The following is a 20704-nucleotide window of genomic DNA, read 5'->3' on the forward strand; positions in this document are numbered from 1 at the left end:
CCTCTCCTCCCACTGCCCTTTGGCACCCCACCTGGGAAAAACCAACTTTCTCACTGCTTCAGATTGGTGAGTGATGTGCCTGTTATTGCAGCAGTTCCCATCCCCCGGGAACTTCCACTATTTATTCTCATACGGGTAGGATGAACCCAGTCAGCCCCAATAATAGAAATGTCAGAGGCTGCCGAGGATTTGCTGAGATAAATGCTTATTGGAATTTCAACATGGCAGGAAGCATCAATTTTGATAGTAATTTCCTTTGTGGAAGAGTTTCCTTGATTTCTTCTTATTCAGACGGGATTTTGTACCATCTAGGCTTCCTTATATCAAGAGTTCAAAATGTAGAATTTCAAAAAAAAAAAAGTTAAAAAACCTTTATTAATGTAGCAACATGCCAATATAAGTTTGCTGAAGCTGAGCTCTAAGGCAGTGCTGGAGCTGCTATCATGACTGGGGTTTTTTTCTGTTTCTTTTTTCAGTTTGTGAGAGTATTTATTTACAGAAGCAGCAGCATAAATAATTACTGGAATTTGCAAAAAACATTTAAGAAAAACAAGAAATGTGCCACACTTCAGGCTTTTCTACCTTGATTATATACTTGAGAGCTGTTGTATTAAAATAGTTTTTACTGTTGTAAGCTTGCAATATTTGTTGTTCACTTAGAAACCCATTGCAAGAGCACCTGATCAAGGGAGGCGGCTTCTGGGATTTTTTAAAACTTTTTTCTTCTGGTCTGGTTTGTTTGGGTTTGCTTTTAACAGCCTCTGCTCAGAAATATAAACCCTAATATCTCAGCTCCCTTGCTGCAAAATAAGCACTTGTTATTTTATCACCTTACACGCTTGGAAAGCAAGTACACAAAGTTTTGATGGTAATTTGTGATGTTGGGGCAACTGGAGAAGCAGACAAGGAGACAGAATATCTGCCAGAGTGGAAAAAAAAGATGAAAGAAAACTGATCTCCCTGGACCCATATGTACTAGTAAGTTTGGCTTAAGGCCAAAATTGGTATCAAAGTATCGCACTTCAGGACTAAACCCACGAGAGAGGTTTTTGGGATGGCTCTATCAGCTTTCACTGGGTTATTTTTAGGGTCCTTCTATCCTGATGGAGGGACGCTCAGGAGTTCCTTCTGTAAGTAAATGTGCCAGAAGAGGCCAACTGGACTCTTGTTTTTTGTTGTCTTCTTGAAGGAGAAGACAACAAAAAGTTGTTGTCTTCTTTGGGGTTTTTTTCTTGACCAGGCTGCTTTGTGGGTAACTGCTGTACAGGAACAGCCTCACCCCTTGGCAGAAGATTTCCAGGGGAGTTCTGGAAATTCTTTTCTTATGATTCTTTAATTTTGATCTTTTTTTTTGTTGTAAGTCTTTGGACACAGCTGTGGAAATGAAATTAAATAGCTGCAGCACCGACCCACGGCATGTGCTGTGTGATGCAGCGTGAACAACCAGCTGTGGAGCTTTTGTGGAAGCTTCTCAATTCCTGGGAGCATTAAAGGAGAACAGGATCAGTTTGGAGTCTTCTCTGCTGCACGCTGACTCTCCTGCTGCTGCTGCTTGCTTTTATGGTGTGGTTTCACTCAGGGGCTGTGGTGTCCCTGATCCACAGGGAATCGATGGTGGCATGAAACTCCCCAGGGGTCTGAGCCCAGACCAGCAGATCCATTTGAGTTTCCCTGGGACTCTGCCCCGATGGTGACTTAATGGAGAGAGGCAGCCTTGATCCAGTTGTCTGAAAAGGAATTTTAATAATATGAAAACAACAAACCATAAGGTGTACACCATATAAGAGTGAACTGGAACAAGGCAGTAACAAGGGGCAAGAGCACAGTGCTGGGGTCAGACGGGTATTCATACATTCTGGTGTGGGTGAGGAGTTAAGGTGGGCTCTGAGGGAAGGGTGCAATAGGGGAGAACCATTAGGAATGTTAAAATTCTCGCACCAAAAATCAACTTATGGTAACACCAAGAACCAGGAACTTCCTAGCAGTATTCGCATACTTGAACGTGTGAGTAAGCCTCCTGCTTATTGCACTTTGAATGGTGTTTCCAAGCCATTTTTCTTCCAAAGAAAAGGCATTTTTCTTCATCCCAAGGCATGTTTCCCAAGGGTTCTCTTCTTCCCTGGGAAAACCACCCTCTACAGTGGCAGCATCTTCGTGTTGCCTGGCTTGTGTTTGCATTGAATCCCAGGGAGCTGGGTGCCATCCCTGGGCGCCATCCCTGGGCGCCATCCATGCCCAGTGCTCACAGGACCTCAGCACCATCCTTGTCCCAGTGCCAGGGTGCTCTCGTTGCCCCTCTCTGCAGGTGTGCCAGCAGTGGTTTCCAGCTGCCCTGGGATGTACATCCCCCAGACTTGTGCTGGGTGGTTGATCCTCCCCTGGATGGAGGCTTGGGAGGTTCTGCCCTGTTTGCAGAGCTCACTGCCCGCCTTGGCTTTGTCCTTGGAAGAGCAGCCAACCCTCAGGAGCTGCTGCTGCTTTCTGAGCCTGGGGCGGGGGTGTTCACGTCAAACCTCTGGCCTGCTGTGCTGCCAGTGCCACCCTGCAGGTGTCCATGTCCGTGGGCATGGGCTGTGTCACCGTTCCCTCCCTGCTGATCCAGCCCAGCGTGCCCACAGAGGGCACCTCAGTGTTTGTGCAGCCTAAACGAGGCGGGTTTGTTCTGTGCTTTGCCACCCAGCTCAGGAGCTCACTTGGATGCGAAGGTTAAGTTGCAGCACCAAAGGATTGATTTTTCAGAGCCTCACCAGGGAGACGTGCTAATCGCCCAGTTGGGGATTTTCCTGCACGTCTCTCCACACAAGCACACCTTAATCAAGTACTCACTTGAACATAAGAAGTGCTTTCGTTAAGAGGGCTGGAATTTCAGAGATGCCCTTTGCTTAATTCCAGTTGTCTGCTTAATTAGACATTTGAGAGTGCCGTTAATTGATTGATGAACAATTAAAACAGCTCCAGCTTCTCTCCTGACTAAGATGCATTCAGCAACTAACCCTTCTTGTCTTCCCCTCTGGGAATTTGCTCTGTGTTGGGTAGCTGTTACCTTGCCTGTTTTGGTCTGTAGCTCTAGAAACACACAACACAAACACATTAGAGAGGTCTCTAAATAAACACACATTAGTGTTCTGGGCTTGACGCGCACTCCGAGCCACTGTTACGCTCTGGCAAAAAGAAAGCTGGAATGGGAAGAAGTAAAAGCTGAGGAAGACCGGGATTTCTTTCCTAGGATCTTGCATTTGCACTTCCACATTATATTTTATAATTAGACTGAGGGTCATGGGGCATTGTGACAGTCATGCCGACTATAAATTGCCCTTTATCAAAACAGGAAAGAAATCGGAGTGAGCATGTATTAATTAACTCTGGCCCAGGCTATCCGTGACCGCCAGCCTCACCCCAATTTCTGCTGCTGGGCATGTTGTAATAACCTTTTTTCGTTTAATATTTAGAATCCCCGAGGGAGTTGGCAATTTGGAGACATTTAGCAGATGAAGGGGTGGCACTAAAGGGGATGTCTCTGAGGGCAGCGTGCGCAGAGCGAGTGTGATGCCTGCTCTCCTCCTGCCTCGGGAGCGGCCCCAGCGTGGGCTGCAGGGCCAGCAGCGTGTGTGGGCAGCTTGTGGCTGCCTGTCCCAGGAGCAGCACGTGCACAGGGATCCCAGTACCCCGGGCAACAGAAGGAAAAAAAAAATTCGATTAAAATTAAGATTAGATAACAGAGAGAGCAGCTGCTCTGAAGTGTGCTCTTCACAGCAGCCTTGGGGGCATTTATTCCTTCATTCTCCCACACAGCTTTGTAACAGAGCCCTTTGCTGTGAAACAAACCCAGCTGGGAGGCTCGTGGTGGTTTTCTGGAGGAAGCGGTGGGCTCCTTGCCAAGCTGCGAGGAGCCTCTCCACTTCTTTGGGTCCTTCCTGCTCGCACTCGTAACTCTGACCTGGAGCTGCCATATCCCAGCCTGCAGGAGCGGACTGGATGTGCCCCGCGTCTGAAGTGGGGCTCCCCCACCAGCACTGACAGACACTGTGTCCTGCAGGAGCATGGGGGGCAGGAGAAACCACATTCCTCACCTCGGTCTTATTTCTCCTCAGCACACCTTGGTGGTGCATCTTACTTCCAAAGCAAAACACTGCCTACCCAGTGGGCAGGGGATGCTGTGTATGTGTGACTGTTTTTTGGCTCCTTGTTTTCTCTGCCAGGGTCGGGATAAAGACACGGGAAACAAGGGGTCGATTTCGGACTTGGTTGTTTATTGTATCTTATCTATGTACAGACTCACGAGCCATGAGCTCCAACTAACAAGCTAGGAAAACGAGGTAAAATGGAGTGCTTCTAACTCTTCCCAAGGTTATTTAAGTGATAATTACCCAATACCAGGGTAACACCTATAGTATTTATGTTTTTGACCCAGTAATGACCACCCAAGTCCTGCAATGCAGACCTTTTTCACCCAGTTACAGAAAACCACCCAAACCCATGAAGAACAAGGAAGAGGAAGGTGAAGAAGGACTTAGACAACACCCCAAATCCTCCACCGTGTCTCACATGTATTACTATTTACTAGAATCTTAAATCTAAGTTTTTCACCCTGTGAGATCACACAGTTCTGTTCAAACCACACACCCACATCCCTGTGCTATCACTCAATCTCGGGAGCCTGTCCCAAGGTCTCAAGTCAAATGTGGTGTTCACCTGAGAGGCAGCACCTTTTAACACAGAAAGCCTGAAATTTTCAACCTGCTGGGTTTCAACATGTGTGCACCCCTTCGTTGTCCTCCCTGCGTGCGGGCCTCAGGTTTGCAGCAGATTCTGCTGAAGTGGTTGAAGGCCAAAGGAACAGACGTCTTGTGTGTTCACTGCTGTGCCATGGTGTGCAGGGGAGCACCATGAGCGGCTCAGGTGGATGTGGGCAAACACAGTCTTGGGCAAACACAACGCATATTTCGTGGAGAAAGCTCGGTAGCTGAAGAGCAGCGGGCTCAGCTGATGGGCTGCGCTGGTGTTGGGAGAAGGGGCAATTTTCTTCCTTGTACTCTGCGTATTTTCATCCCTCTGTGTTTCATATGGAAGCAGCATTTGCAGTTTTCCACAAAGGCTTGCTTCTGCAGCTCAGCACGCCTCTGGCTGGCTCCCCAGCAGATTAGAGGTCCTTCCGTCTCTGACAGCAGTGTGAGATTAAGCGAACTGTTTGTTCTCCTTTTTCCAGCAGTGAAAACAGTCAGCCACTGTTTGTGTTACTGCCTTTATCTTGGGTTTTGTGCAGATTCCCTGTGCTCTCCTGCTGCAGGAGACGTGGCGTGGAGCAGTTGTCAGTTTGGGAATAGCTGTTAGCTTTGGCCAGAGCTTGTGAGTGGTTGGAAAACCATCTCCTCTGCCTTCTGCTGTCACCGTGGCTCCAGGGGCAGTGTCCCTGTTCCCTGGAACCTGTTAAGTTTTGGGTTGTGGCTTTCTTTTCTACAGTGATTCTTAACAATTTGTTAAACCGGCCTATGTGCTAGTAAAAGGCAACGTGAGACATAGGAGACTTGATTAAAATATTAAGCAAGATCAGAATACGTTTTAATGAATTTCCTTGTTCGCCCAAATATGATTTAAGTTGCTTTTAAGTGAAAAATAGATATATCTGCCATGCCAGGGAAAAACCTCTTGAAATATCACAATGTTCTTGTTAAAGAGAGAAAGAACATGCTCTCAGTGGTCAGAGGTGTGATGCTACAGCCTGAGTTTGTCTCTGTGTAAGGTAAGAAGAGCTGGCATTTAAAGGTGTTAATTGAAAAGCACAATAGAAGATAAGACAATAAAGCTGCTGTCTCTCCACCTTTTCTGGCTGCTGGGAGCTGACAGGGGCAGAGCACTGCACACATGCCGGCTAATGATGCTTTGAATGCCTCCCTGGCTGCTTTGATTCCCCCCGGCTGCCTCCAGGAGGTGAAGCCTTCACCAGAGGTTCGCTCTGCAGCGTGCTGTAAGGTTAGCCATGCTGGGTGGGTTACCTGCCTTGCCATACAGGAGGTGGCAGAACTCATGTGGATGGGGAGCTGCCTGTTTGCCAGTGAGATAAATGAATATTAAGTTCATGCCTAAAGTATTGCTCATTCTTAGGGCTCACAAAATCACTCATTTTTTTCAGTGACATTTCAGAAAGTCCAAAGTTGGATGTGGAACCTGGTTTTAATGAGCAATACTTCCCACTTCTTCCTGCCAGGTAGCTCCACTGCAGGCACAGCCATATAGCATCATCACCTGATTTTCTTTCCTGTTCCTGGTTTTGTTAGGCCATCTTCCAGGCTGAAGTAGTACTGGTTTGTGGGAGGCTGGAAGCACTGAAGGTGGGAGTGATGCAGACTGGTGGAATGCCAAGCCCAATGACCACTCTCCTATTCGATATATCCTATCAGAATTCCCTTCTCACAGTTAAGGCACATTTCAGCTGTATATGAAGTCTTGAGGATCTTGTTTTCTAAAGCAGAGTTTTCTGATATCTCCAGTGTTGTTTTCCCAGAGGGGTGAGTAAAACTGTCACATTGCTGCTGGCATTAACACAGTGAGGCCAGGGTTTGAGTCTGAGAGGATGAGCAAAGTCAAAAGTTCAAAATCCAGGTCCTATATGACTTGAAGCCTTTCTTAACACTGCACTGGAAGAGCTTGCAGCAGCCTTGACATAATGAGTATATAGAAGTCTTCTAACAGAAGAGCCCAAATAGGGCTCCTTCAACCCAAACTGAGGTATTTTTCTCAGTTTCAGACGGGCAGCTCAACAGCTTCCAGAAATCTGTACACCCCTTGGCATGACTCTGATTTTAGAATTTTGCACTCAAAACCCTTCACTGTTCATTTCTGAAGCTCTGAGGACGCTGCAGAGGACTGCCCTTGGGGAATTAACTTTGTGTTAACTGCTGGAAATCTTCTGTCCATGTGTGCGATGACATGCTGGAACCCCATTTCAGTGCCTGGATTTCCAGAATCTCCTGAGACACAGAGGGCTTCCTGTCAGTCCAAAACTGCTGTGGGAATGGCCCTTCCTGTGGCCCTTGAGTAAAGTCTCCTGAGAATTGTCCAGCCACATGAATGGCTTTAATGTTTAATTCATGCTGTCAAAATAAATCATCTCGTCCAGACGAACGGTGCTGGAACCAGTTTGGAAGGAACTCGAGTGCTCCCCAGACAGACAGATTTCCCCATGAGTTCTGTGGAGTTGTGCAGGTGGGGCGCTTGGTGAGGTGCTGAGTGAGCAGATGTCCTGGTGGGAGGTGGTAGCTTGCTTCTAGCATGAGATTTTCTGCAACAGGAAGGGACATCGATCTGGTACCACCTTTCTCTGTCAACAGACCGTCTTCAGTGCCCTCCTAGGAAGATCACAGCTATCACAGTGGATATAATTTTCATCTAATTATATGATGCCGCTTTGTACCACGGTGGAAAGCTCAGTAGTTGTCTTTCTACAAGCTCAAGTTGCAGCCTGTGGTGCAGCAGCAGTAGTGCTAACAGAGTCAGCAAGGGCTACTTTGGAACAGTTTTATTTATTTGGGTTTATAAAGTGGCTTATGCAAAAGTAAGGAACAGTTTTACAAAGCAGTTGTCGTAGACTAAATACCAGATTCCCCAAACATCTGTTGCAAAAGCCCTGTTAAATTCTCATTCCGTTCCGTGGGGAAAGCCTGAGAAGAAAACAAGCAGACCTTTCAGAACGAGCTAAAGGAAATTAGTTGCAGACTAAGGAGGAAGGGAGTTGAGGTTCCCAGGAACGTGTATTCTCATTTTTGCTACGGTGAGCTGTTAGCTGGAAAATTCCAGCTGCCACAGACAGGATTGGACAGAAGACAAGTCTATTAAGCACATGCATCTTTTCAGAAGAAAATAATATAGTTAACCTGTGCGTAGACAGGCAGTGTGTCTTTTGCTGGGACAGACAGCTGCCCTCACACATGTTCCAGGTGAGGTGGCCAGCTGTGTGCAGGTGTGGGTGCAGAGGCTCTGCAAAGGTGTTTGGGCTGCTCAGGGCAGAGCTCAGCCCTGTGCATCTCTGGTTTATGCAGGCCTGGACCCTTTGCTTGTAGTTTGGCTGCACACGTGAATCAGCAGCCCTCGTCCAGCCTCTTAATGGTTGTACTTGTTTTCTCTGTCCTTAATTTTCTGAGGATATAGCAATAAAACCAACTGTTACTTGAGCTCAGATGGACACACAGTATGTACAGAGCGTGCCAAGTGCAGGCTGGGTGGTGCGGCCCAGCCAACTGCTGTGGAGACATGATGCATCTAAGTGTTCTGAAATACCTCCTTTTTTAACCTGTATGTCCTAGAGTATTTTTTGGAGTTTAATAACTAGCATTAGTCTGGTAAACTGGTCCAGATAGTTCCTTTCTCCAGCTTCCAGCTTTTAATCATAGTCTGTTTTCATATTAATAAAAGAGCAAGTTATGTAATTTCACTAATATTAGCCCCAGGCTCCTCACTGCTGAGAGTTTTGTGGTACAGAGCTATTCTCTGAATCCCAAAGCTATGTGTAATTGTACAATACACAATTCAGCTCACCATATGCACTTCATATAATTGAGAAAATTTACTTAATTTTATCCACTATTAAACCCATCTTTAAATGAGAAATGGAGCTAATTAATACAATGGACAATTCCTCCTGCCTCTAATAAACCCTGTTTGTATTTTGTTGGTATCGAGCAGGGTTTATTTTATTATGGAACAATAAATATGCCTGAGCATCCAGCCATTTGTCAGTGCAATCAAGGACAGACGTAATTAAAAGGTAGAGCTGACTGACCAAATAAAGTTAAAAACCCAAACAAAGACACATTCATATCTTCTCAGAAATCTTTGGTCGGTGTCAAGTCATGCCCAGGTCTTGGAAGGGAGAGGTAGGTTGGTAGTTGTACAGCAGCCTGTGTGTGGCTCACGTCCAGTGCTCACCTTGACAAGCATTTCTCTATCTCATAACTTTCTGGATTTGCCGCTTTGTTGTTTTTATATGTTTCATTATTCTGATACTGCAGAATGTCCTCCTAGGCAGAAGTGTAGCCAAAAGGAAGAATGGGTGTGATCACGGACTTGGGATTCAACAGATAAAACTCCTGTTGATATCACTGTTAGTTAGATCCTTTTCCCTGCCAAAAGTCACTACAGTCCATTGACACGAGGAGAGCAAAGTGTTAGGTTTCCCTTGACCCTCTGAGGTTTTAAGTTGTAGAGTTATGTCAATGTCCAATCACTGGAATCTCAAGGTAGCTCCTGTATGGCCGGGAAATCAGCCGAGAGCAAAATAAACCTGGATCTTTAAATGTTCTCTGTGCTCTTGACCCACCTTTGGGGAGCCATCAGCACACAGTGCTGTGTGGATTCCACAGACATCCTGGGGGCTCCTGTGCAACACCTTCTGTCTCAGTCAGCTGCTCAGATCCACATCTGGCTTTGCCCCAGACCATTTCTGCAGTTTGGTGGAAGCAGAGTTTATCACACGGGCTGCACGTGGGTCACATCCCACTTTGCCTGCAGCAAGCAGAACAATTTCCTTGTGGGATCCTTTCTCTGTAAGGCCGGCCCATGTTCCTGTGGGACTGCGCAAGGGATCATCATCTTCTCCACATCTCCCTGCATGTGAGAGGGGCTGGTGCCTGGGCTGTGCTGAGCCCAGCTCTCCTTTCCTGCTCCCTGTGTGGAGCAGATGTGAGAGAGCAGATGTGCCAGAAGCCACCTCTGTTTTCTGTGAATCTCTTGTGTCCTAGGCTGGGGAGATGCTTGTCCTCATGAGAAACATTGCACCTATGGGTGGGTGCATGAGTGGTGTATGCTTTCAGTTCTTATTACTTAATTAGACAATTTAATTAAGATATCAGTCAAAATACGTGCCAGTGTTTACCTGCAGTGCAAGGGGAGCTGTTTCTGACTGCTGGGATGAACAGTGCAGTCACTTTTCTGGTAACTGTAAGCAAATAAAAAGGGTGGTTGTTTATGGTCTTAAAATTTCTTCCCAATAAAATAATTTCCTGCATTTCATTAACTCTGACTGGTTACCAAGGGGACCTTGGAATCTTCTCTGCCCAATCTGCTTTAATTTTACATGTCATGTGAATTTACCTCCCAGTTAGGAACTGGTGTAACAAGATAGTGGAAATAATTTCTTTGGCTGAAATATGTTCAGAAGAGGTTCACTGTTAAGAAAACCCTCAAGTAATTCAGTGCTTGTTATTAAAGCAATAAGAAGCTTAAACAAGATTTCAAATCTATATTTGACCTTTAACTCAGCAAGGCAGAGCTGTATTAGCATCATGCATCTAAACAGAGACTTTGATTTCCAGAATGATGTGTGAGCTTTGATATCATTCTCCAGTTTTGCAAGCCATATTGTAGCAAGGAGAAATGTAGGGGGTTTTCCAGTCTGCCTGTTTGTGGAGTAAATGTTAATGACATATTTCCCCCTCTTTTATGGGCTTTTACATGTGAGTGCTAGATCTGATCCCTTGCTCCATGACTGTACTCACTTGGCATATAAATGAGGATTTATAACGGAGTTTAACTCTTCCAAATGGCTGTGGGGTCAGAGGTGACTGCTGCTTTATGGCACGGTCTCAAGCACAGAATGTTGTGATGTTTTAGTCCAGGTAGGAGAGTTTATGGTATGAGCTTCCTGTGGTAACACCGTTTTTAGAAGGAAAATGATTTTGTGCATCCTGGTGGCTCTAAACAAGAAAAAGGGCTTTGTGGAACAGTGTGTACGTGGCTGGCTTAAATCTTTGGTACCTCAATAAGGCCTTTAAAACACCTGACATTTGGAGCAGTGATGCATGCCAGGGAGAGCGTTCTCCATGCAGGATGGACTTCTCAGAGGTGATCTCAGCAGGTCCAAGGGGAACTGCAGGAAGGGCAAGAGTAACCTCTTTCTTCTTAATTCATCCAGGCAGCCTCATGCTATTGCAGGTAGAAAGCCTGCACAAGTAAATGGAATATAGCTCAGTCTCAGCCCTCTGGTGCACAGATCCAGGAGGTCATGAGAGCGGTTCTCTGCACTGGACCTCCTCTACTGCAGAAAAACGTTGTTGTTTCCACAGAACTAAAGTGCATGAGACAAAGTGTTACTGGTTATGGGATCCGTATGTCTCCTGACATGTTTGTGCAAACCAGGAGAGTGAGTGAGAACTCCTGGGGGTTTTCCTTCTTTTTCTCCCACTTTTCTTTTTTCTGTTGTTTGGTGGACGGAGGAAGGGCTTTGTTACACTTCTCAAGCCAATCACAATCATGCACAAAGGGAACACTTGCACTTTGTAACTCACACGTGTATGATTGCTCTTTGTTCACTCACAGGCAGTTCTTTAGGTTGGAAGCCTCCGAAAAGGTTTCCTAACATAGCAGGAGGTCTTTGCCAGAATGAGGGGACAGGGAGTGAATTTACTCTAATACATACTAGAAAACCCATGCGGCTGCTGCCAGGGTGCTGGATGCAGTCCCGGTGCTGTTGTGAGCTGGGATTTGCAGGCAGTGGAAGGGGTGGGTGATGTGCCCCACGCTGCCCCTCAGCTGAGTCCCTCCAGTGCCTCTGCAGAGCCCAGCAGTTCTCTCCACACAGTGCTCTAACTGGGAAATAGTTTGGGAGTATTTCAGTCCCATCCTTCTGCCACGGCTGCCTCTCCCTCTACTTTGGCTTTCTTGGTCTTTGTCATCTTCTTCTGCTCTCCTTCCTCATTTGCCCTGACTTACCTGTTGGCTTATTCTGGTGTTTTGGTGGCACTCTGAAGTTGGACAAATAGTGGCAATTCTTGTCCCCATTCAAACCATGCCCCGACAGCAACCCCAGAGCAGAAGTGTTGGAAATGAACTTCCAGGACTGGACTGTCCCCTTGTCAGTGCCAGGAGGAGGACTGAGACAACTCAATCAGAGTTTTTGATTCTGGAATAACAGTGCATGGCTCAGGTTTCTAAATGAAAATAAATTCTCAGCTGGCTTAAGTTCCGTAAACGAGGAAGGAAATGTAACGTGGCTTGGAGCGTGCAGCAACACACTTATTTTGTTGAGCTGATTTGTGATTTTTTTTTTTTCTTAACCAGAGATAAGAGAACTGATAGAAGGCAGCTAGAGGTGGCCTTTGCAGAGGGATTATCATCAGAATTTAAGTGCAGTGATAAGATCCTGCCTCTGTCTTCATAACTCCTCAGTTTAATTTGCCATCCTTGTGGAGTCGCTGAGCTTGTGTTTAAGAACTCGGGAGGCTGTGAATGGTTATGTAGCCAAGCACAGAAAGGTTTTAAAAATTACTTTCCCAAGAAAATCCCTTAAATATCAGGAGCAGCAAACCCCACAAGGAAGATCAGGTTTTTATGATTACTGCAGCTTATTTGGGTCAATGAAGAATGTCTGCTTTTATTCAGAGAAAGTGTGACTGGGGCATAAAAAAACATTACAGGGACTGTTGAGGGATTTTTAAGTCCTGTGTGATATGTGAGGAACACCCAGGAGGCTCTCAGAACTTTTTTTATTATTCTGAAGTTGTTTTATGTTGTGCTTGGTCTTTATATGGAACACCAGAACTGTCAATGCTTCAAGCTCTAATTGAGTCGAAGGCAGTTACTGGGCTCAGCAGGGGAAATGGTACTTTACAGGTGGTCACATTAAATGATCCAGTGGCCCCCTTCTGGCCATAAAAAATGTAGGATTTTTTTCCCCCATTATCCTCAAATGTAAAATATGCACTGAGCTCTTTGTTAGCCTTTAAATCAATCTACAGAAGTTGCTGAAAGCAAACCCAGAGTTTTATACCAGATTATGAGAAGTATGAAGAGAATGAAAACAGGAAACAAAGCATGTCTAAAATAAGCCAGTGTCCAGCACAGGAAAGATAAATCAGAGTGTTACGGTGTCAGAATATAATACAAAGCATAGCAAACTGTTTTGTGCATTGCAGGGCCTTCTGCTTGCTGCACTGCTCTGATGTTCTGTGTGACAGCTACAGAAAAGTCTGCGCAAGGTGCCCTCAGACCCTGGCAAACCCAGGAGATGAGGAATGCTCCTGCACTGCTGGGACAGCTCATCACCTCAGCTGTGGGACTCTGGCTGGTGTCCCTGCAGCAGTGCCCAGGACAGCAGCACCTGCCTGCAGCCCAGGGTCCCCAGGGCTGTGTGCCACGGCACCCCATCCCAGAAACTGCCAGGAGCCTGTTCTGCTCCTGGGGGCTGCAGCAAAGGGCTCCCTGAGGGCTTTTTTGTCAAAAGCGCTCGGAACAGGAGGATTCCCTTTAGCTTTTGTTACATACAAGTGAGTGCAGAGAGTGGGAGGCAGCCCAGGAGTTGGGGCTGCTGCCCCACATGGAGGTTGGGTGTCCTGGGGTTCTCCCTGCTCGGTGGGCCCACTGACACTCCTTAAGTAAGAGAGGGCTTTGGCTTATGCGACTGGGAACATAAAGCCTTTTACAGGGCATAGTTGCATTAAGTTTAAAGATGAGTTGCATTTTTTTAAGAAATACTTGGTGAAGGTGAAGTGTGTCCATAGGGGTGTGCATGAGGAGACTGTGGCTCTCTGAGGCTGAGCAGCAAACATCAATGACAGAAGAGGCAATTTAAGCCAGATATGATTTAGCAACAGCAACAACAAAAAGATGTGAAACTGCATACTCTGGATTGTTGTTAGCTCCCAGCTATAGCAAGGACTGACCTGATACATCTCCCACTGCCCTGAACAGACACAGCACTGTCCTTGGCCACTCACTCACATTTCCTGGCTTTTTGTCCCCCATGAATCTCCTGGAAAGCTTGTTTTCCGTTCTGTGCAGCTCCTAGATTGGGTAAGAAGATGTAATTCTCTTTTCTAATTGCATGGTTATTTTATTGGAAGCCATGAGGTGTGTCCAGGCATGTGTGTCACGAGCCACTCGCTGTGGTCGCACCATTGAGCTGGGCACTTACCCCACAGGGGCTTTAGTTCCTGTGGCACAGAGTGGTTTCCTTCTGGACTTCCTGTCCCAAATGGCACAGCTGGTACTGAAGGGTCCAGAAATAACATTGCCTGCAATCCAAGGTGTGAGCAGAATGAGACTTCACTGATAGCTTGGTCTGCAGGCACTGGGGACAGGTCACAGCTGTCAGTTTACACCTGGGGACAGGTCACAGCTGTTCACACCTGGGTTGCTGTCTGGCTGTGATGGGTCCCTGGTGCTGCAGATGGCAGAAGTTGGTCTCTTGCAATTGCTGGGGTGGGTAATAATTTTGCCTTCTCCTCCCCTAATAACCTCTCCACTCAAGAGAGGCTCAGAAAACTGCAAGGCACGTTTAACCTACTGTTAAAAGCCCTTTGCAGGCATTAGGGCTGCCCCTGTGTTGGGCTATTTTGGCAAAGACTTCTCTTTACATATAATGGCATTACCTTGAAGGCTCTGTGCTGCCCTGGTGAGAGACAGCACAGATATTTCAGGCAGCTTTTAGAAACCGGGAGGGGAGGCAGGAGAAAATGCTGCACAATTGTTTGATGTGCTGATCAAAAGATAAACTAGAATCAAATTAAACCCCAAGGGTTTGTACAACCTTGCTTATGTTTTATGCAAACCTTCCTCTACCAAAGGAAATAAAACACTGTTGCCTTTCAAGGCAGATGGAGTGCAAATGATGAGCAATTTTTCCCTTTTTTATTCCACTACTTACGTTGTTGTTTTACAATTTCTCCTTACCTGTATCACATCATTTCTGATCATTAGGAGTATGGTACTTGCTATTCACACTTTGAGTCCCTCTCTTGTGCTGGCTGGAGAAATGGAGCCTTTGTCTCTTGGTTTCTCATCAAAAGGCCAAACATGCACAGTGGGCAGGCAAGGAGGCATTCATTTCATTCCCTGAAATCAAGGGGGAATTCAAAAAATGGACTCTTTCAAAGGTACAGACAAAATCTCAAAATATATCCAGGTATCTTCTGAAATTAAATACCTCTCAAATGTTCTAGGTCACCTAAAAACACAGAGGAAAGCGTGTAAGAAACAGTTTGTCTCAGGTATGAACAAGTCCCAAAATATCTTAGAACAAAACCTGCCGGTGCAGCTGGCAAACATGAGGCCTCTTGAAAGGCAGGGGAGCTTTGCTCTTCCAGCAACAAGTCCAGCACAGTTCTCTCCTGTTCTCTGGTCTGCTGGAGCAATCCTGGGAACAGGAGACAGTCCTGAGCTGGGGGACTGATTCTATCAGTAAGGGGGTTTGGATTTGCTTCCTTTGGCTCTGGCAGTTTCTGAGCCAGCCGAGCTCCCCGGGGCATTGGTAGGTGCCTGTGTGCAGAGCTGCACGTGTGAGCACAGATGTTTGTTTGGCCTCAGCTGGGCTAAAAACACCAGTGAAGTGTGCACAGAGCCTACAACAGCTTCAGCTGGGGACAGCCACTGTCCTGCCCAGGCTCACAGGAGTGGCTTGGCAGACCCTTCTCCCCACCCCAGCTGGGCCCTGCAGTTGTTCAGCAGCAGCAGAGGTGTTTCGGGGGGCACATGCTGCCTGCCCTGTGCTTACATCGTCTTTGCTCCCTGGTGAAGGGCTTATCTGTGGAAGGGAAATGAAGAAATTGGCCTGTGCCAGCAGAGCCAGACTGAGTTTACAGGATGGTTTCTGTCTCAAGAGTTTGACTTCCAGCAGGTCTGCTCAACTCGTGTTTCCAAATAGCAGGAGTCAGTGTTTTCCTTGGACAAAGGACAAAGTCAGGCAGTCACTGCTTCAAATTTCTGGTCCTTTATCTTATCATGAAGGAGTGTAGGATGGTTTTCAGAAGGTGGCTATTGCCATAACTACTATGATCATGTTACTTGCTTGGTCGTATTCCTGCCCTTTTGTCTTTGGGGAGCTGACTAAGGAAACGCTAAAAAAGCTACTGGTGGTTGAATCCACAAAATGGCAATGCCGGGTGTATAGGCCAGGTTTTGAGGCACTGTCTCATTTTTCATGATCCCATGTTTATCCCCTCTCCACTGAAGCCAGAATCCCCTGTGCTAGAGAGCACCTCTGTGCTGGTGACCCCGCCCTGCCAGCAGAGTGCAGTGACGCCCTCTGACATTTGGGAATTGTGGGCTCTGCTGGAGCTGCCCTGGCTGGGTGGGTGTGATGTGCATGGGTGGTTTTTGCACAGAGCTGCAGGAGACAGCTGCCCCGGGCTGTGGTGCTGTGGGGACAGGCAGAAGCGTGTCCTTGGTACAGCACTTCCTAGCATCTGAGTTTGTCAAGTGTATTTAAAAGACAACATTGGATGAATGAAAACTGATGAGGGATGCAAGGCACTGAAACTCCTCGAGACTGTCAACTTTAAACCAGTTTTTATCTTTAAATTTCTTTTTTTTTTTTTTTTTTATCTTTTAAATTCTCCCTGCCATGGCAATCTATGTACAGATGGTGATAATATGGAAATGCTGACATTCACAGAACCTTTTTCTATCACAAAACTTCTGTATAAAGATGGAGTTTGGAGATTCTGGAGCTGGATATACTGCATTTTCCCAGCCTATGCAGATGGCCCTTCCTGCTACACGCCTGTCAGTCATAGCCAGGGACAGACAAAGAACAGCCTGATGGTTAAAGGGCAAACAAGAGATGCAGGAGTTCTAATTACAGTGTCTGGTTCTGTTGCAGACTTGCTGCTCAAACTTGAGCTCGTCAGAGCTGCGTCTGCACGGAGCTTCCTTCACCTCCCCTTCTCCTATAGTGTCCAGTGAGGCTGTAAATTCTTTAGAATGTGGAAAGACCTTTCCCAGAGATAAGAAATACCATCCATACAAGCATGCAGCCAGAACCCATATTACACTGATGGCTGCTGGCAGTCATTGCTAATGAGGAGTGAGCATTTCCCCATCTGCCTCTCCTCCCAGGATCTGCCTGTGGCAAGTGCCTTGGAGCAAGTCCCGCAAGGACCAGGCAGTAGCCTAGCTCTTTCCAAACCGTCTCACACCTGTCCCTTGTTCCTCCAATCCATGCAAGGAGATCAAAAGTTCTTCCTTGGCAATAGCATGGGGGAGGCTTGCTCAGGAAGAGCCCTTGTGGGGAAGTCTGTGGCAGCAGAAGACGAAGCAGTGCAGTTCCTTCATTTGAGCAGCCCTTACACAAACCCCTCTGCAATGAGGGTAATTGATGGATGCCACCTGTTAGCAAAGAGGGCCCAATTCAACCGCTCTGGCTTACAGAGCCAATTCACTGAATCAGAACTACACCCATTAATCACAGGCCATTGCTTTTGCTATCATAACTGAAGGCTGGATTCAGGCCTCAAATCCAACCCAACTCACCTGACTGTCCTTGACTATCACTGTTCTGAAAATAATGTAATAGAAGTCTTATCAACCCAGGTGTTCCTTGAAGCAAGTACAGGAATGGATTTTGAAAGCAACAACAAACACACGTGGCCGGACTCTCCACACCCAGTGACTCTCTGCTGACCTCACTTCTCAGCTGAGACCCGCACATGGTCAGCCTGCTTATCCTCTGGAACAGGCAGGATATTGGTATGTACAAGAACTGTGCTCTTGTAGCCTTCAGTGATCTGGCAGCTCATGGAGTTGAGCAGACAGGCGTAGGCCAGGAAAGGCATGATGGAAACCAGGGAGTCTGCTCACCAGGGGTGAATAGAAAGAAAGCCACGGGGTGGGAGTCGTGGCAGAGCTCAGGCTTTTGAGAAGGAAGCTGGGGAGTTTTGCCCTGGTGTGAGTGATGTGCCAGCTGCCAATCTGCTGCTTCTAGGTGGAAGGTGCAAAGAAAGGTGTGCTTGAGGAGGAGGGCATGGAAGCTACCCAAGGCAGGAAGACACCATCATCTTTCCTTCTGGGCTGACAGTGTGTTATGTTTCAGCTGATGTTAACCAGTAGTTTTGCAGAGTAAAGAAGCGACTTCCCAGATGTTGTTTTCCAAATGGTGAAGCGCACTGGGGTTTCAGTGAAGTATTTAATGGTCTGGAGCAATCACAGTTATCTGTCAGCTGTTGTCCTCTTTGGGTGAGGTAAATACAGAGCACAAGACAGTGCAGTTTAGCAGGGTAGTGTCCTGTCCAGGCTGTGATGACATACTAAGGTGTTGCAGTCCCTCAGAATGGCAGTGTCTGTGTTGAAAGAGGAATGCCAAATTCCCATGAAAAGCCGTGTGACAAGGATTCAGCTTTGCCATCGGTTTGTGGACTATAGGACAGTTGCCGACTTCAAGCTGGGCTGTCAGGCTTGCTGGTTGCAAAAAGCAGCAGGATGTGGGGCTCATACAGCTGCATTTAGGTTGGAAACATTTCGCCTTCTATGTCCAAGCCTGTGCTACTAGGCTGCCTGCTGTGTCTTCTCTGCTGTTGTGTTGTAATGGAGTTTGACAAGGATTTTTCCCTCTGGAAAACTCAGAAGAACTAGGCTTCCTTGCACATTCATGGAGATCATTTAGTGACACCAGTACCAGGGCCCTGGTGGAGTTGAAACAGCGAATGAGTAACAGCCCGTGAGTAACTGCGGCGACGCGGCCCTTGCAAGGAACTCTTCTGTGATTTATTTTAAACAGAAACAATGTGTAAGTTGTGATTCATTGAAACAGTCGATCCTGAAGAACAGTTCTCCTCTGGAAAATGACTGTGCACAATGGAGGTACAGGTGGCCTGTATCACGAGTCTGGTTTACTGAAGTTACAGCCAACATAAGCCAGTGCTGCTGTTAACGCAGGGGGTGTGTGACCCCTCTGCAGCTCTGAGCATGAGCTGGTTTCCTTGCTCTTTCTTGCATCTTCAGCTAAAGGTTCACCTGGTTCCAGTCAGGGAATGGTGTAACTGCACTAGGCCTGCTGAGTCTATAATTAATAATTAGTAATTTTTGGCAGTACCAGGGAGCAGAAGCTCTCCCAAACTGAATTTGCGAGGTAGGGAAAGAACGTGCGTGTCAGCTGCACGCATGCACACAGACACGCGTATAAATATACGTGCACATCTCCTCCCCTGAGCCACTGCAGTAATCAGGCAGCAGTACCTGGAATCACTGTCAAGGAGCTCTGCCCCTAATTGCTTTTCAGTTGGTGCACACGTGGAGCACGAATCAGTGGGACAAAGGAAGCACACGGCTGCAAACAGCTGGTGAGGAAGGCAGAGGTGTATTCAGCATGGATCAACTCTGTTCAGCACTTGGAAATTGGGGAATGCAAATGACAGCTTTCACGGTACCTAGGGAGCATTTGGGGACTGGGATTCAGCAGGCAGGCTGTCTCACTCCCTGCCTCTGATTGGTTTGGATGAAACATGAAGACACACAGGCTTAGCTGCACAATGTGCCTTTTCAGCTCATAGGGGCCGTGGAACCACTCTCACCATGGTGAGCCCCGAAGAAAACGAGAGGCTGAAGGCAGGGAGGAGGAGGAGGAGGAACATGAAGTGTGTTGGTTCTTGAACTTCCTCCCATTGTGGTGAATCAAAAAGGTGTTTTCCTTGTGGGTGTTCTCAGGCATGGCTGCATGTGCTGCTGGATGGGAACTGCCAGTCAGATCATCTGAGCAGGATTTATTCATCACTAACTCAGTGGAAAGAGGCAATCTCTCTGGAAACAAGAGATGTGTTCGATCTTCAGTGTCTGTCCTGGGCTGAATGCACAGGGTTGCATCTCATTTTACAAGCACTCTCCTTGGAAGGGAGGTGGAAAAGAAATTCCAGGTATTGTTGGCACATACCGAGGAGTCTTGGGGGAAGAACTAGACCACAGAAATGAAGGGAGTCTCAAGATTGCATTTTGGGTGCTATAGCTTCTGCAGACAGGTGGTAGGAAAGGCAGCATATGCTACAAGCTGAAGTGCCTTAGGTGGTTTAGACAGGGCGTTTCAGGCGCTTCTTTTTCTCTTGTTCTTGGGTTGTTGAAGGTGCAGCTGTATTAAGAGTCCAGTTACTGACTTAAATGCTCTCTTTACATGTAAATTCCTTACTTTATATATAGACAAAGCAAAGAACTGATACAAATATTTAGATATGCAGCGGGCCTCTCACACACAAGAACCCCTGCTCAGTGGATATCTGCTCTCAGAGCTCTTCTGCAAGAGAAATGTAAACAACAAATAGCAAACTGTCCCTTCTGCATCCTATTGCACCTTTTCTCCAAAGGAAACTTAGATGGAACCATGAATGTCTTTTACTGCCAATGGTAGATATCTTAGAAACAGCCTGGTTAGAAACATTTTGGTTATTGGGTCTTTTCACCTGTCTCCTGAACAGCTGCTGTAATGTCAAGAATACTGAGTTTATGACTACTTAAACCAAGCTTGTTCCTAGCTGTGTGCCATTGTACTGCGTGTGCGCTATCTTTGCAATGCATTGTAATACCTACTGTAGCATCTGATTGTCTATTAAAATACTAAACAATAGCACGGAATTAATACCTGATGTATCTGGACTCCATCTGAGGGCTTTTCATACCCCAAGGAACAGGGGGAATAGCAGGGGTATAGAACTGAGACACGGGGGAGCAGGGCTCTCTCTGCTGGGGGAGCAGCAGCCCAGGTTGCACCGGAGGACCCTGACAGCGGCTCTGTGGGTTTGCCCCGGGGCAGGACAACACCTGTTCCATGAGACTTCCAGGGGGTGTAAGGAGGGCAGCAGCTGGGTGCCTGGGCAGCCAGCAGTGCTGTTCCTGCTGTCCCTGCTGCACAGGCTGTTTTCCATCCCATCTCCTCTGCCTTTCCTCCTGGCATGCCTCTGATGGCACGGCAGACAGAGACGGGAGCGTCAGCTGCCCCTCGTCAGGGGGAGATCAA

The 20704-nt window shown here is 47.0% G+C and overlaps 1 protein-coding gene across 1 annotated transcript in view; it reads left to right on the forward strand.

The window, feature by feature from the left end:
* Window positions 1-20704, forward strand: part of GPC1 (glypican 1) — a 199776-nt gene that overhangs the window by 58958 nt on the left and 120114 nt on the right. The window lies entirely within an intron of this gene.

This window comes from Chamaea fasciata, unplaced genomic scaffold, assembly GCF_029207755.1.
Source record: "Chamaea fasciata isolate MVZ Bird 193981 ecotype frontalis unplaced genomic scaffold, bChaFas1.0.hap1 SCAF_11, whole genome shotgun sequence".
NCBI classification, from domain to species: domain Eukaryota; kingdom Metazoa; phylum Chordata; class Aves; order Passeriformes; family Sylviidae; genus Chamaea; species Chamaea fasciata.